We start from the raw sequence: 10,647 nt of genomic DNA, 5'->3' as shown, positions 1-10,647 counted from the left end.
TAGTTAATTTCTAAAGTCAAAACAGGGGATCAAGAAATCGCTCTGGCCCTGTTTCACGAAAACTTAAACATCTCATAAAATACGGCTCATATGGTCGTTTTGTTTCATTCATATGAAAATAGACTCATCAAGATTCGATTACATAATTTATTCATTATTTAATTCCATTTCTACTTTTTTTAGTGATTTTTCAAATTCACATCACTGCTGCTGTCAGCATCTATTTTAAGGTAAATTTTACCTATTTCATAGTTTTCCATGAATCAACTAGTAATTTGACATACATTATTTCCAAGTATAATCACGATTAGCCATGACATACGTAGCACCAATAGGACCATGATTGGCCATTCCAATGGCTAATCATTACCAAACATTTCCACACCACTTAATAACCATATCATAAGACCATATATACAAAATGATCATAATGTTATACTCAAAATATACAAGCCATTTTCGCATGGCTATACTGAATATACATTACCAAAAGATACTTAATTAACAACAAGGGTCAGCCCTATACATGCCATTATCAAGTTCAACTGAAGAGTACCAAAAAGTGGCTTAAATAGTGTGGATGACTTTGACTTTGACACTTCCGAGTCCGATAGTGATTTAACAAAATCTATAACACAAGGAAACAAGGTAACAGAGTAAGCAAAATGATGCTTAGTAAGTCTTAAGTAATTTTAAATGTAAAATTTGACATATAAGTCAACATTCAAAATATTAAACTCGAATCACCTGTATACCTTTTTGCCTGAAATTACGATATATATATATACACTAACATACAAAGAGATCACAACCTGAACCTCGATCATAAACATGAATTATAGAAATAATTTAATCGATACCTTCATATAAATAAAGACATCGTCCAAGTAGTTATTTTCATATTCATAGATGCGATATTCATCCATACGTATATCTATACATACATATGCACATTCCATTCCTTATATATGAAACTTCAATCTAAAAGTGGGTTCGCTTAAGGTACGTAAATGCGTACCTATTTTTTTTTTTTATCAGATAGTACATTCAATTCATAACCTTACTCGAATTATCGACATTAAGCCTGCTAGGTTAGAACCCGAATCCAGTCACTGGCATAAAGCCTTCAAGACTTTAAATTCAGATATATGTCCAGCACATAGCCTGTGGACCTAAAGTCCGGATATTATTCTAGCATATAGCTCATGGACATGAAGTCCAGATATAATTCTCAGATATAGCTCATGGACTGAAGTCCTGATATAACTCTCGCTTATAGCCTACGGACCTGAAGTCCGGATATAATTCTCGCATATATATATTTACATGGTAACACATTTCACATAGCCTATCACATTGGTAATTCAATTGCTCCATTCGTATATAAGGGCAAAATATACACCATCATTTTCATTTCGTTTTGAAGATCATACCAACAAATCACATCTACCTTTCATCAATCCAATTTAACCCGAATTAACCATTCAACTAAATGTCATATAATTAAATTATTTGCCACACATCTTAGATCAAATAGGACTAAAAGATAATGTTCATCTAGCATATACATATCAAGGCATCAGTAAATCTTATACTAAAGGCGGTTACTCAAAACTTACCTTATATCCTTCGAACAAGTCTCAGTTTGGCTATTCCGTGACTTTAGCTTTTCCTCTATCCGATGTGGCCCTCTATGCTCTTGAGCTATGTTAAACAAGTTTAGTCATATTAAACCTTTTCATCAACTCATTATTCATGACATAAAAATTATTAAGAGCCTAATAGGTGGCCACTTAATAAGCTTGAATTCATAGGAACTAAATGCCAAAAGAAAATGTCTATGAAACATTTACTCAAAATCTTCTATCTTTAGTTCGACTTCTTAGCTCCTAATCGGTACACTAAGACCATATTAATTCATTTCTCACATTATTAGCATAAGCATAGCAAAGCAATTCTCTATAAACAATTTTTATCAATTCATCCATTCACTAGGGACATAGCCGAATGTTCACTAAGAAATTTAAGCACACAAAGTATGGCTTCTTCAATTGACTTACCATTTTTAATTATCCAATTTATTTAAATATTCAATAACAAACTCCTCTATTATCAAACACACATTTGGCAAGAACATTGGTGACTTATACTACATCAATTCTAAGCATATAATATTCAAACACAACCAAATTCACATTCGGCCCTAGTTCATAACAAGATAGCCGATTCTTTTCCCTTGGTATCTAATGCTCACCTATGATCTTTTTTTTTTTATAGTTCAAACACTCATCTATCATCATTCATCTAACTTTAAAACAACAAAATTCACCATTATTAACTACCATAGCCGAAAGCCCTATTCATTCCAAAAAAAAAATCAAAATTTCAACATGGGTTACAAAACTAACTTGATATCTCACTCAAGATTAACCAAAATTTCAAGAACTAATATAAACTTCTTACCTTAATATTAACCTAAGATGACCGAATGCTTTCCTTTCTCCCCAACTCTTCTTCTCTTTCGGTTTTTGGAAAGAAACAAGGTGAATACTTTGTTGTTTTCACCCACCTGCTATTTTATTTCTTTATTTTATTACATTCATCCATGATAATATGGCATCTAGTTAATTAAAGTTAATAGAAAATTCATATTTTATTATATAATTTGTAGCATGGCCGGCCACTACCTATAGATTGGCTAATTTGGCATGCAAGTACAAGCACTTTCCAACATATATTAATAGGCCCCTTTAGCATTTGCCTAGCACATTTCTAAATTTTCTCATACAAGTCCTATTTAATAAATTTCACATACTATATACAAAATTTAAGCATGAATTTTTCACACATGTATATTCATATATAACAAGCATCAAATATGACTGTTAATTATTTTTATGACTCGGTTTCGTGGTCCCAAAACCACTTTTCGACTAGGGTCAAATTAGGCATCACAACTCTCCCCACATAAGAAATTTTCATCCCGAAAATCTTACCAAAGGAACAAGTTAGGATATCGTTCTTTCATAGAGTTCTCGGGTTCCCAAGTAGCTTCTTCCATCCCGTGCTTGTGCCATAACACTTTTACTAAAGGAACCTTTTTGTTTCGTAAGTCTTTCACTTCACGAGCTAGGATACGAATCGGTTCTTCTTCATAACTCATATCGGATTGAATTTCAACCTCTGATAGATTAATTATGTGCAAAGGATCAAATCTATAACGTCGAAGCATCGAAACATGAAAAACGTTGTGAATCTTTTCAAGTTCAGGGGGTAAAATCAATCTATATGCAACTGGACCAACTCGTTCGGATATTTCATACGGCCCAATGAACCTCGGACTTAATTTGCCCTTACAACCAAATCTGAGTATCTTTTTCCAAGGTGAAACTTTAAGAAACGCTTTATCTCCCACCTGATACTCAATGTCTTTTCGTTTCAAATCCGCGTACGACTTCTGACGATCTGCAGCTGCTTTCAGACTTTCCCTGATTACTTTTACTTTCTGCTCAGCATCTTTAATCAAATCAACCCCGGAGATTTTACTTTCCCTAAGCTCGGTCCAAAACAACGGTGTACGGCATTTACGACCATACAAAGCCTCGTAAGGTGCCATCTTAATACTTGATTGAAAACTATTGTTGTGTTTAATTCAATCAAAGGTAAATACCGCTCCCATGAACCACTAAACTCAAGGATGCAACATCTCAACATATCCTCAAGTATCTGAATTATTCGCTCGGATTGACCATCGGCACTGGGATGAAAAGCGGTGCTAAATGCAACTTGGTACCCAAAGCTTCTTGCAATTTCTTCCAAAATCGCGAGGTGAATCTCGGATCTCTATCCGATACAATAGAAATAGGTACCCGTGTAATCTTACAACTGAGAAACATACAATTCAGCTAGTTTATCCAAAGGAATAATCCGTACATACGGAATAAAATGAGTCGACTTAGTCACCTATCAACAACAACCCAAATCGCATCTTTCTTACTTGCCGACAATGGCAACCCGGATACAAAATCCATCGTGACTCGATCCCATTTCCATTCGGTATCGTGATTGGTCAAGTAAACCTCAGGCACTTGATGTTCCGCTTTCACTTGTTGACATATTAAACACTTCAAACAAAATCGAAAATGTCTCGTTTCATACCATGCCACCAAAACCGACGTCTCAGATTGTTGTACATTTTCAGACTCCCGGTGAATTGACATTCGACTACAATGAGCTTCGTTCGTAATCATCGAAATAAGTTCAATTTCTTGGAACACACAAACGACTTCAACCTCAAACAATCGTCATCATCAATTTGAAACTCGATTCCATATTCAAACACATTCAGCCGCTTTGCAACCAATTCATCATCGACTTTCTCGAGCTTCACGAATTTGATGAATCAACAATGGTTTGGCCTTTAATTCTAATACTAACACATTATCGGATAGAACGGACAAGTGTACATTCATCGTCAGAAAGCAAATAGTGATTTACGACTTAAAGCATCCGCAACCACATTAGCCTTTCCCGGGTGATAGTCAATGACAAGCTCATAATCTTTTAACAACTCAAGCCAACGTCTTTGTCGCAGATTCAAATCTCTTTGAGTCATCAAATATTTGAGACTTTTGTGATCCGAAAATACATGGCACTTCTCACCAAATAAGTAATGTCGCCATATTTTCAAAGCGAATACGATGGCAGCTAATTCGAGATCATGGGTTGGATAATTTTTCTCATGTGGCTTCAATTGCCTCGACGCATAAGCTACAACTCGACCTTCTTGCATCAATACACAACCCAACCCAAGTAAGGATGCATCACTGTAAATGACAAACTCTTTGCCTGATTCGGGCTGCACTAGTATTGGAGCTTCAGTCAAATAAGTTTTTAGTTGATCGAAACTTTTCTGACATTTTTCTGTCCATTCAAACTTAACATCTTTCTGAAGTAGTTTTGTCATTGGTGTGGCTATCATCGAGAAACTTTTTACAAACCGTCTGTAGTAACCGGCAAGTCCCAAAAAGCTCCGAACCTCAGTAATATTTCTCGGAGGCTTCCAGTTAAGTATGGCTGAAATTTTGCTCGGATCAACTCGAATACTCAATGCAGATACCACATGACCCAAAAAGCTAACTTCTCTCAACCAGAACTCACATTTACTGAACTTAGCATATAACTGCTTATCCCGTAAAATCTGCAACACTAATCTCAGGTGTTCAGCATGTTCGGTTTCATCTCTCGAATAGACCAAAATGTCATCAATAAACACAACTACAAATTGATCCAAATATTGTCTGAAGATCCGATTCATCAAATCCATAAATACCGCAGGGGCATTATTGAGTCCAAATGGCATCACTAAGAACTCAGAGTGAGCGTATCTCGCTCTAAAAGCGCTTTGGGTATATCTCAATTTCGAACTCATGAATCGATAATAACCCGATCTCAAATCTATCTTTGAAAACACTGAGGCCCCCTTTAGTTGATCAAACAAATCATCAATACGCGGTAACGGATATTTATTCTTTATTGTCACTTTATTCAGCTGACAATAGTCGATGCACAACCTCATGGATCCGTCCTTCTTTTTCACAAACAATACTGGTAGACCCCAAGGTGAAAAACTTGGTCGAGCAAAACCTCTATCCGTCAACTCTTGCAACTGAGTTTTCAATTCTTTCAATTTCGTTGGTGCCATACGGTACGGAGCTATCGAAATCGGTGTAGTCCCAGGTACAAGTTCGATGCCAAACTCTACCTCCCGAATAGGTGGTAACCCCGGTAATTCTTCGGGAAAAACATCTGAATATTCACAAACCACTGGTACCGATTCAAGTTTCTTTTCTGATTCTTTATTATGAAGTACGTATGCAAGATACGCTTCATACCCCTTTCTCACATATTTTTGAGCCAACATCGAGGATATTATTGCTGGTAATCCGTTCCAATTAGTAGACTCGACTCGGATTATCTCATTATTTGCACATCTCAAATCGATGGTCTTACTTTTGCAATTTAAAATTGCATCATGTACGGTCAACCAATCCATCCCGAGGATAACATCAAATTCCTCAAACGGTAAAAGCATCAAATCGGCGTAAAACAGAACCTCAATTACTAGGGACATTTCTTACACACCTTATCAACAAGCACATAATGACCCAAGGGATTCGACACTCTAATAACGAACTCAGAGACTCAACAGTAAAGTCTTCTTGGATGCTAAAGTCTCACATATATAAGAATGAGTAGAACCGGGGTCAATCAAAGCAATCACATCAAGATCAAAGAGAGTGAATGTACGGTAATAACATCGGTGAAGAAGCATCCTCGCAGACACGTATAGCATAAGCTCTAGCAGAGCACGAGCCTCGATCTGGTGGTAACATCTCTAGATCCTCTCGACCGCCACTAGCATTCCCGCATTTTTAGATGGTCTACCTCGAGCAGTAGTAGCACCCGATTTCCCACTCTGATTTACATTCTGTTCAGACAGTCTCGGGCAATCCTTGATAAAGTGGTCAGCTAATCCGCACTTATAACAAGAGCGGTCATTGAATCTACAACTCCCCGAATGCCATTTACCGCAATACTGGCACTCCGTCCTGTCCCGACGATCATTTCCAACACTGGCAACCGAAGTGACTCGTGTACTCACAGGGGGTCGATCACGATCTCGTCTGGAAAAGCCCAAAGTGTCTTTTGATCGGCCTGGATCACTTTTAAATTTCTTTGATGATTGTTGAAAGGGCTTTCCCGAGGACCTCTTACGAAATTCTCTTACTTCCACTTCAGCTTTTCTTTTCTCCTTATTGAGCTCTTCGGCTTTGCAAGCTCGTTCGACAAGTACTAAAAATTCTCTGATTTCAAGAATGCCAACATACAGTTTTATATCTTCGTTCAACCCGTCCTCGAAGCGTTTACACATGATAGCCTCGAACGAAACACATTTCCGAGCGTATCTACTAAGTCTAACAAACTTTCGCTCATAATCAATAACTGACATAGAACCCTGCTTAAGCTCAAGAAATTCTTTCCGTTTCTGATCGATGAATCTTTGACTAATATATTTCTTGCGGAACTCGGTTTGAAAGAATTCCCAAGTAACCCGTTCTCTCGACACAACGGAAACCAAAGTATTCCACCAATAGTAGGCAGAATCACGTAACAGAGATATAGCACATTTTAAACATTCATCAGGTGTGCATGATAATTCATCGAACACACGAACGGTATTATCAAGCCAAAACTCACCGCCAAAGATCATCACCGTCAAGAGCCTTGAACTCAGTAGCCCCATGCTTCCGAATCCTATCAACCGGAGGCTTGTTCAAACTCGACGGGTCAACTCTAGGAGATATTACAGGTGCAGGGTTTGTATTAGTCAGGGGTGGGGGTTGTCGGACAGCCGTCTTAGTTCGAATATACTGATTGAACCAATCATTCATCACGCTATAAAAAGCCTGCCTAGCTGCATCATTCTGATTACTAGCAATAGGTTGAGAGTCCACCGGCGCCACCCCATGTGCGAGAGTAGGCGCTACACTCTCAACATCATCAGCTACCGCTCGGTTGGGATCAGGATCCATTACTATAAATAAACACATTTTTAACTGTCAGAAATCACCACACTATCAGATAAACACATAATGGCATGTATAGCTATTCCCCTACGTATTACGGTAGTCCTAGAATCGACTAAACCGTAGCTCTAATACCAATTAAAATGTAACACCCCGTACCCGAGACCGTTGCCGGAGTCGAACACGAGGTGCTAATGACTTAATACCTTACTTAAACAAATTTCATACAATTCATTTTAAAATTTCCAGACGAGCTGGCTAACTGCATCACAGTCACTCTAAAAATCATATCTCGAGTTCCAAAACTCAAAATCCAATTCCGTAAATTTTTCCTAAAACTAGACTCATACATACATTTACTAAATTTTTTTCTAGAATTTTTAGTTGGGCTAATTAGTACAGTTTATTAGCTAAATTCTCCCCTATTTCAGGGTTTGACTACTCTGACCTTCATGCATTACGACTTATATATCTCCCTATACAGGGCTTCAATACTTATGCCGTTTGTTTCTAATGAAACTAGACTCAAAAAGGAATCTTTAAATATAAAGAATCACTTCTAATTATATCTGGTTAATTTATGGTGAATTTCCAAAGTCAGAACAGGGGATCCAGAAATCGCTCTGGCCCTATTTCACGAAAACTTAAACATCTCATAAAATACGGCTCATATGGTCGTTTCGTTTCTTTCATATGAAAATAGACTCATCAATATTCGATTACATAATTTATTCATTATTTAATTCCATTTATACTTTTTTTAGTGATTTTTCAAATTCACATCACTGCTGCTGTCAGCATCTATTTTAAGGTAAATTTTACCTATTTCATAGTTTTCCATGAATCAACTAGTAATTTGACATACATTATTTCCAAGTATAATCACGATTAGCCATGACATACGTAGCACCAATAGGACCATGATTGGCCATTCCAATGGCTAATCATTACCAAACATTTCCACACCACTTAATAACCATATCATAAGACCATATATACAAAATGATCATAATGTTATACTCAAAATATACAAGCCATTTTCGCATGGCTATACGAATATACATTACCAAAAGATACTTAATTAACAACAAGGGTCAGCCCTATACATGCCATTATCAAGTTCAACTGAAGAGTACCAAAAAGTGGCTTAGATAGTGTGGATGACTTTGACTTTGACACTTCCGAGTTCGATAGCTGACGAACAAAATCTATAACACAAGGAAACAAGGTAACGGAGTAAGCAAAATGATGCTTAGTAAGTCTTAAGTAATTTTAAATAGGTAAAATTTGACATATAAGTCAACATTCAAAATATTAAACTCGAATCAGTTGTATACCTTTTTGCCTGAAATTACGTGTATATATATATATATATATACACAAACATACAAAGAGATCACAACCTGAACCTCGATCATAAACATGAATTATAGAAATAATTTAATCGTATACTTTCATATAAATAAAGACATCGTAAATCTTATACTAAAGGCGGTTACTCAAAACTTACCTTATATCCTTCTGAACAAGTCTCGGTTTGGCTATTCCGTGACTTTAGCTTTTCCTCTGTCCGATGTGGCCCCTCTATGCTCTTGAGCTATGTTAAACAAGTTTAGTCATATTAAACCTTTTCATCAACTCATTATTCATGACATAAAAATTATTAAGAGCCGAATAGGTGGCCACTTAATAAGCTTGAAATCATAAGAACTAAATGCCAAAAGAAAATGTCTATGAAACATTTACTCAAAATCTTCTATCTTTAGTTTGACTTCTTAGCTCCTAATCGGTACACTAAGACCATATTAATTCATTTCTCACATTATTAACATAAGCATAGCAAAGCAATTCTCTATAAACAATTTTTATCAATTCATCCATTCACTAGGGACATAGCCGAATGTTCACTAAGAAATTTAAGCACACAAAGTATGGCTTCTTCAATTGACTTACCATTTTTAATTATCCAATTTATTTAAATATTCAATAACAAACTCCTCTATTATCAAACACACATTCGCAAGAACATTGGTAACTTATACTACATCAATTCTAAGCATATAATATTCAAACACAACCAAATTCACATTCGCCCTAGTTCATAACAAGATAGCCGATTCTTTTCCTTGGTATCTAATGCTCACCTATGATCTTTTTTTATAGTTCAAACACTCATCTATCATCATTCATCTAACTTTAACATGAAACAACAAAATTCACCATTATTAACTACCATAGTCGAAAGCCCTATTCATTCCAAAAAAATCAAAATTTCAACATGGGTTACAAAACTAACTTGATATCTCACTCAAGATTAACCAAAATTTCAAGAACTAATATAAACTTCTTACCTTAATATTAACCTAAGATGACCGAATGCTTTCCTTTCTCCCCAACTCTTCTTCTCTTTCGGTTTTTTGGAAAGAAACAAGGTGAATACTTTGTTGTTTTCACCCACCTACTATTTTATTTCTTTATTTTATTACATTCATCCATGATAATATGGCATCTAGTTAATTAAAGTTAATAGAAAATTCATATTTTATTATATAATTTGTAGCATGGCCGGCCACTACCTATAGTTTGGCTAATTTGACATGCAAGTACAAGCACTTTCAACATATATTAATAGGCCCTTTAGCATTTGCCTAGTACATTTCTAAATTTTCTCATACAAGTCCTATTTAATAAATTTCACATACTATATACAAAATTTAAGCATGAATTTTTCACACGTGTATATTCATATATAATAAGCATCAAATATGACTGTTAATTATTTTTATGACTCGGTTTCGTGGTCCCGAAACCACTTTCCGACTAGGGTCAAATTATGGTGTCAGAAAGTGCTTAATACACATATGTCAATACTCCAAAGGTGATGGCTTGATAGTCTGATGCTACCTCCGACGATCTCTAACCCTGAGCTAACCTGACATCACTAAAGAAATGAAAAGGAGGGAATAAGCTTTACGCTTAGTAAGTCCATATGAAAATAATAAGCAATATGCCAATATGCTTTTCAGGGTAATAGAACCATAATTACACTTTTACTTAT

The sequence above is a fragment of the Gossypium arboreum genome, chromosome 12 (genome assembly GCF_025698485.1).
Source record: "Gossypium arboreum isolate Shixiya-1 chromosome 12, ASM2569848v2, whole genome shotgun sequence".
NCBI classification, from domain to species: domain Eukaryota; kingdom Viridiplantae; phylum Streptophyta; class Magnoliopsida; order Malvales; family Malvaceae; genus Gossypium; species Gossypium arboreum.
The sequence above is the reverse complement of the archived record's forward strand: the minus strand, read 5'-3'. Positions refer to the sequence as shown.